The sequence below is a fragment of the Narcine bancroftii genome, chromosome 3, assembly GCF_036971445.1.
Source record: "Narcine bancroftii isolate sNarBan1 chromosome 3, sNarBan1.hap1, whole genome shotgun sequence".
Classification (NCBI taxonomy): Eukaryota; Metazoa; Chordata; class Chondrichthyes; order Torpediniformes; family Narcinidae; genus Narcine; species Narcine bancroftii.
The window spans coordinates 357,301,219-357,309,090 of record NC_091471.1 but is presented as its reverse complement, the minus strand read 5'-3'; the positions used below and the strand labels follow the sequence as shown (position 1 = coordinate 357,309,090).

Genomic DNA, 7,872 nt, shown 5'->3' with positions numbered 1-7,872 from the left:
GGCATATTGGTCTTCATAAATCAAAGTACTGAGTACAAGAGTTGAGATATTATGTTAAAGTTGTATAAGATATTGGTGAATTACAGATGTAGGTTGTCTACCTACTTTTGCAGATCGAGTTATAGCTTTTTCTTCACCATTAGCTAGAAGAGCCATTTTACTTAAATGGAAAGACTCTGATTCTTCTACATTATTTCAATGGCTTTCTCACATTATGTCCTTCTCAAATCTAGAAAAAATATCAGAAGTCGTACTTTAGATACAACTACTAAACATGGAAACCATTTAGTGATTACTTTCATGGGATATAACTGACATTATTCTATGAACTAACTCTTCCTTTCCAGATGTAATATAATTCTTGCCATTTTTGTTATCTGTAGATGTGGACCAGAACTATGTTTTAAACTATTCGACAAATCTTCAGGCTGGGCCGCTCAGTTGTTTTTTAATTTTATTTTATTTTTAATAGATTAATTGCATTTTTTATATATATAATATTTTTATTTCTGTTTTCTTTGTGAGGAGAATTATTTCTAATATGTCACATTTTCACTCTTTGGAATTTATATATGATACTTATACGATGTAGACTTGGACAGACCTTTTTAATTGAGTTATTTCTATTCTCATTATGCTGCGTATATTATGAAATGTTACTAAAAAGATTGAAAAAGAAAAGAAAGACATTGGTGGATCAAATTTGGAGTTTCGTGTGCAGTTTTGATCACCTAACTACAGTGATAGAAAGAGTGCAGAGAAAATTCATGAGGCTGTTACCTGAACTTCAGGAACTGAGTTAGAAGGAAAGGTTAAGCAGGTTAGGACTTTATTCCCTGGAGCATAGAAGAATGAGAGGAGATTTGATAAAATTATGAGGGGGATAGACAGAGTGAATGTAGATAGGTTTTTCCTACTGAGAGTAGGTGAGATACAACCAAAGGAAAGGGGGGAAGTTTAGGGGGAACTTCTTCACATGGGGTGTGGAACGAGCTTTCAGCTGAAGTGGGGAATGAGGGCTCATTTTTTAACATTTAAGAGGAATTTGGACAGGTACATGGATGGGAGAGGTATGGAGGGCTATGGGACTAGTGGGACTAAGCAAAAAAAAATAGTTCGGCACACACTAGAAGGGGTGAAGAGGCCTGTTTCTGCACTGTGTAATGTTCTATGGTTCTATCTTGAATATAATGATTGCACTTACATACCTGTAATGTATGACTAAGACTGCATCATAATTCTGTGGAATCACATTGCAATTTTATTTTTAAGTAGGTTTGCCTAGAATTATTTTGCATACTACCCACACATGCTTCCAGTGTATAATGAGATAAACGTGGCCCAGTTCCTCAGACAAGAGATCACTGTAAGTTTCATAATCAAATATTTCAGGAAGTAAGTAGAAATTATTTTGTAGACAATGGTTGTAAAAATAAAACCTCTCTCTGCCGTGTAAAACAAAGGTAATCTGAACGGGAAGGTGTCAAAGGGAAAGCAATTCTATTAATAATCTGAAACAATTTGTTCTTTTCAATTGATTTTTAAAAAATGTACAGACAGGTAACCCATTCAATTACAGGTAGTACCCTAGTTACGATAGGGTTTGGGTTTGGTTTGGTTCTGGGACTTGCATTGTAAGTCAAAATTATTGTAAGTCGTGGCCTACCTGTACAAGTAATATTCTGCCTTGGCCCTGTTGGGAGCCAGATGTCCCCATTCCTGCTGGGAGGCCGATGTACCTGCTCCTGCCGAGAGCCTGACGTTCCCATTCCGGCTGGGAGCCCGAGCTCAGATGCGGCCCATGGCATTGGGAATTAGTATGCGTAGGCGGCCAAGGCTTCGAGAGCTCATATGCACGGGTGGCCTGGACATCGCAAGTTCGGATAAACATTGGAACTTGAAATTGAAAGTACAGATTCTGACCACTGTAACTTCAAAAATTGTAAGTTGGAACATCGTAAGCTGAGGTCTATCCGTACTTTGCATCTGCAAAAAAACACAAAGTCATACAGTTATTTAAATGTAACTTGATACAGGAAAACCTCTGGTATCCGGCAAAATGGAGATTGGTAGATGCTGGATAAGTGTATTTTCCGGTCGCTTGAGATTGTCTGTTGCATGATTGGTGAACTTACGGCACCAATTTTAAACCTGTATTTTTCTCTTTTTTATTTTCCTTGATTTTTCTGCTGTTTGCTTGAATTCGGGGTAACAGGTATTGTACTTTGCATCTACAAAGAAATAGGAAGTCACACACCTATTCAAGAAACTTGATCACTTGGAGACTATTGAGGGCTCAAGTGAACTTCATAATAATACATTTTTCACTTCAAATTTCATTAGTTTGGAAAAATTTTCAGTCGTTCAAGCAGATGTAAAATTAGCCACATCCTCTTCTGTTTTTATTAAATGGTTATACACATGTGCTCTCAAGTGATGTTTCCAAAATACCTCTGCTAGTTAAGGTCAATTGTGGCAACGCAGGCATTTCTTGTGGACCCAGTTTTCTCACGGCTTGTGTCATGGTTCAGCCACGAAACATTGCTGAGCAATGAGCTGAGACTGACTGTTACTGTTATAAGTGTGAATTACTGGAATCAGTAGGTGCAGCACATGGAATTCCTGTTTGCAATAACATGCTAAACCTGTTCTTTATAAATCAGTGTGATCAATTCTGGTTCTGGGGAACTCATCGACCTGCTCCGGGTCAGAAGATGGTCAAACCAGTGGAATGGCAGGTTGTTTGCTCAGCCAACGATCCGTTGATGTTATCAGGCACTGTTGAGGTCACTATGCTGTTGGAAAGAAGGGATCTCCCAGACTTTGAGTTAGCAAGTGATCTCTGCAGGCAAGCAGCAATATCAGCTTTGCTGAGGTGTTTTGGTGCTTCTGGTCTGCAAAGCACAGAGGTCATCAGACCCAGGAGAGGAATGGAGTGTCCTGCTCAAAGTTGGGATTCATCTGGGTGGGGTGATCTGGATGGGGGTGTAATGAACCCAGAGGACCCCAAAACCCAGCAGCAATAGATATTCATCAAGATAAGTGGTTACTTTTAATTATCTTTAAACATGAAAACAGAATCACACTTTAACTTTTCACCATTAACTTAACTAACCTAACTTAAACCCCTTCTAATCTAAGCACGCGTGTATGTAATGTGTGTGTAAGTTTAGAAAAGTTCTTTGATTCACCGTCTAATCGCACTTCTCATTCCTCCAAGTTCACTGGTTGCAGGCAATTCTTATATTGTGCAGAATTTAACATTTATGAAGTTCACCAGGCGTTGATGCTTGAAAGGTAAATGGTTACCGCTTAGGATGGTTCTTGTCAGTTTTCAGAGAGAGATGTGTTGCCCGTTGGACATCAGCTGATACCTTTTCATCAGCTATATCAGTGTCTTGCCAAAGAAACTTGCCCCATCAGGGTTCTCCAGATGATAACCTTTCTTTCAGGTCACCACAGAGTTCCTTTTTGTTTCGCTTATTTCAACTGAAACATTAGGTAGCCAGTCCTATCCCCTTGCAAGAACCACAAGGGCTTTGACCAGGCTGAACACAGCACTCTCAACCCATCCTCAAAATGGGGCTTTTCCACAAGTTTGCCAGCTTGTCCTGTTCCAGTCCCAGCTACTGCTGACTGTATCACCGCAGAACTGATCTCTCGTTCTCTCAGAGAAAAAAACTGTTCGACTCTCTCTCTCCTTGCAAAAACCACTTGACCCTCTTAGAACAGCAAGCTGCACTCCCAGATAGCCTGCGGCTCTGAACTACTTCTCCAATCTCTTTCATCTGTTGATTTTCAAAATAATAATCCATTAGTGAGGTCTCTTGGGCACTCCCCAAAGTTTTTGCAAAGACCACCAGGAGCCGCCCTGTCTGGCTTGAGCGGAGCTCCAGTATTTTAAATGAGATCTGTTTTGAAGTGTTTGTATGAGGCCTGCACTAAAAAAATCTGCCCCAATTTATCTCCTTTAAATACAATACAAACACAGCAGGGGTGTATTGTGAGTGGAGGAAATGTGGCCTCCCTGCCAGTATGGAATGTGTGTATTGCAGGTGGTCATGTGTCATCTGCATGAAACTTATTCAGAGATCAAATCACCTGTCGATCAAGGTTGGACTCTGACCACCCATTGCCTTTGGCTTGTTTAAATGACCTAGGGTCATTATTGGCTAGAAGCACAGATTGGCACTGTATTTAACACCAAGGCACAGCACATTCTTTCTGCCTTGTGGTCCTAGCCCAGACATTGTTTCAAGCCAGGTCGCTACTGTGGACATCACTGGAAGTGTTGCAGGTATGGTGTGCACTGCACTGAAGCTGAGCCGTAGTACCGTGATAGATCAGTGCTTGCAGAGAGCCGCATCCCTGCTGGTACAGGGAACCGGGTGCGTGTAAGAATCCCTATTTGTAATGTGTGTACTCAAGTGTGTGAGTGTGTCGAGTATAGGTTCACTATTGTCAGTGTCCACCCTAGATCCAAGGTGACTATTTATATCGCTGCTTGTGAAATAGTTATTGAGTACTGTTTAACGTTCTCCTGTTTATCTCCCATGTGTTAATTAAAGTTACGTGTGATTGCAACCCTTGTGTCCAGACTCATTTCTCTGTGAACCCATCGAACCTGATACTCTTCCCAACATGACAGGGCATGAGTGGGAATGGTGGTAGGTGGGGCTGGGTCTGCAGAACAAATCGCTTATGAAACCTTACAAAAATTATGACAGAATTGAAGGATTTTCTTTAAAGCAGCAGATGATCAGCCATGAACAAGTTTGAAAGGAAACTTGCCCTACTCCTACTTCTATTCTTCTTCTTCTTGGCTATTCAACCAAAAATTAATTATGGAAACTTATTTTTGGTCTGATTTCTGATTTATGCTCTCTCCATCCCCCACCACCCACATACATCAGAGCAACAATAGAGTGGAGTCATAATGCATCAAACTTTAGGCATCAAGGCCTAGTAACAATGCAAACAATTAACAAATGCACTTGCATTGGCTCAATGGATATTTTTACTTTCTTTTTGTATTACTACCTGCAGTGAACTGGGATTCACAGGTAGTGTGTTGCGCTGGTGGCTAGCTCTGCTCCCATCTGCTCACATATAAACCAGAACCCTTCCGAAGACTACTGTGAAACCTCACCCATTGTTATAAGCAAATAAAAGCATTTGTTCTCTCTCCAGTTGTGAGAGCTTTTATTTGCATTACAATTGTATTAGCTTATTCCTTAAACGATGGAAACGCTACTCAAGCCAGGTCTGCTGCTGAGAGACCCTCTGTCTCTTGACACATCTGAGGAGTTCACAGACTGACGAGGCTGTTTCCAGGCCTACCTGAAGATTTCCCACACCGATTAACTTAGGAGGTCCACACTTGTTTCAAGGGTCGGAACGAAAGGGTATGCAGTCCTGATTATTCTGATTTTGGGAAGTTTTCTTTTAAACCTTATTTCTTATTAGGGTAATTGTTTAAAGACCATATGTTAAATGTATGGGGGGGGGGGGGTGTGGTGCTGGGGCTTTAGATTATGCGTATGACCTTGGTCACAACCTGTAAAATTGAGGGAAGTAGTGTTGGGTAATCAACACTTGATGGGCGGGGGCGTGTAGGATATTTTATTGTTTAAATATAGTTACGAATGTCAGAATATATACTTGGTTGTCAAAAGAGATGCACGATGACACGATGGGCAATGAGTAATGGAGTTGTTGAAAGGAGATGTGCAGGGTGGGGTAAAGGGAGAAGGACGGAATTATGATGGGTAATACATAGAAATTTGTAAATTTTAATATTAATGGGATAAATGGAACGGTAAAAAGGAAGGGAGTATTAACATATATTAAGAAAATGGGAGCAGATCCAGCTTTTCTGCAGGAAACAACACCGGAAATTTAAAAGGAATATACTAATTAAAACTCATAATGTTGTGACTGATCCAATAGGGAGATATGGAATAGTAAAGTGTCAAATATATATTTAGAATTTTGGACACTTTTAAATTTGTATGGGCCTGTGATAGTACAGACCTATCACCAATGTATATAGTTACAGTATCTAGAGTATGTAATGACTGTGCTTACAGCGATTGGCTGAGAGCTTAGCCACGCCTACTATCTGGGCCTTAAAGGGTTGTGTCCTTAGCCAGGTCGGATCATTCCGGATTGGTCGGCCACCTGTGAAGAGCTCCTGTCTTTTGCTAATAAAAGCCTTGGTTTGGATCAACAAGTCTTTGGTTCTTTCGATGAGCTCTGCAGGCCCTAATGTGGATGTTGAAAGATTTATTCAAGAAACTTTTCTCAACTTAGTAGACGTATATGAAAATATTTTAGTGGGAGGATACTTTAATTTTTGCTTAGATCCACTATTAGATAGATCAACTAGAAGTATGATAAGAACTAAAGTGGCTAAAGCAATGTTGGTTTTGATGAAGGATTTAAATTTAATAGCTGTATAGAGGAGGATATATCCTAGAAAAAAGGATTATTCTTTCTCTTCACCTATGCATAATTCTTATTCTTGAATTGATTTATTCTTGATTTCTGCACAGATGCAATATAGAATTTTGGAAGTGGAATATAAAGCAAGAATGTTGTCTGATCATTCATCTTTATTCATGACAATTGTAATGCCCGGAAAGAGAAATGAGTATTCAGATGGAGATTGAATACACCTCTGTTAAAGAGAACTGATTTCTGTGATTTTTTTAAACAAATTTGAACTCCGTAAGTAATAAGTTTATAATGTGGGATGTATTGAAAGTGTATTTAAGTAGTTTTCTAAGATTAAAAAGGAATACATGAAAGAGTTAGATAAGTTGGAAAAAGATATTACAATTTTAGAAAAAGACCTTCAGAAGAGGAGTTGTGATGAGATTTGATTCATAAAAAACTTCAATATAATAAATTGCAAACTTATCAAACAGAGAACAAAGCAAAGATATTATTTAGTAAATGAACACATAAAATTCTTGCATGGCAATTAAAAACAGAACAAGTTTCAAGAATGATTAACACAATTAAAATTATTCTAATATTATTAGCTATAAACCTCAAGAAATAAATGAATCCTTTAAAAGTTTTTATTCTAAATTATATAGGAAAAAAATCTTTAAAGTATGACAATAAAATAGATTATTTATCTCAGATAATTTACCAAAACTAAGACTGAAGGAGCAGATGGAATTGAGTACCCTGATAACACAGTTGGAAGTAAAGGGAGCAATAATTTGACTACAAAGTAATATATCCCCAGAACCATTTTCGACAGCTGGCCATCCACCTCTCTGGACTGCTCAACACATTGAAGAAAGATGTTCCAGAAATGATAACAGAACAATCTGGTGTACACCTGTTCATCGAAAATATCTTGGAAGCTAAGCTGCTGCCTTCTGTCCAAAAATATAAAGAGAACTCACTCATTTCATCAGTTCTCCTTTTAATCATTTATTATATGTAACCACATTTATCACCCATTGAGAAGGAGGGATAGAGAAACCAAATGGGGTCAATATCTTTGCCTCTCTTTATAGTGGTAGATAACAGTGAGAGAAACTTTGCTGCTTTGCTTTTATTAAACATTTGACTTTATGTCAGCTTCTCATTACTATCTGGAGAGCAGCTGTTTATATGCCCATAAACACAAGGCATTATGGGGTGAAGGGCAGCAGCAACTAGCATGTGCCATAAACAAAAGGCATTATGGGGTGAAGGGCAGCAGCAACTAGCATGTGCCTATAAACCCAAGGTATTGTGGATGAAGGGCAGTAGCGTCTATCACGCTGCCCTGTGTAACTTCAATGCAGACAATAAATTCTCCGTGTAGTTACATTTTTAATTCAGCCGCCATTTTAAAAAAAGAAGCAAGAA

The 7,872-nt window shown here is 38.9% G+C and overlaps 1 long non-coding RNA gene across 1 annotated transcript; it reads left to right on the top strand.

Moving 5' to 3' along the window:
• The first annotated feature begins 5,093 nt into the window (after positions 1 to 5,093).
• LOC138756626 (uncharacterized) lies at positions 5,094 to 6,692 on the top strand. Its single transcript, XR_011353201.1, has 2 exons — positions 5,094 to 5,405; positions 6,555 to 6,692. It is a non-coding gene; the product is annotated as an uncharacterized lncRNA (long non-coding RNA).
• Positions 6,693 to 7,872: the final 1,180 nt, after the last annotated feature.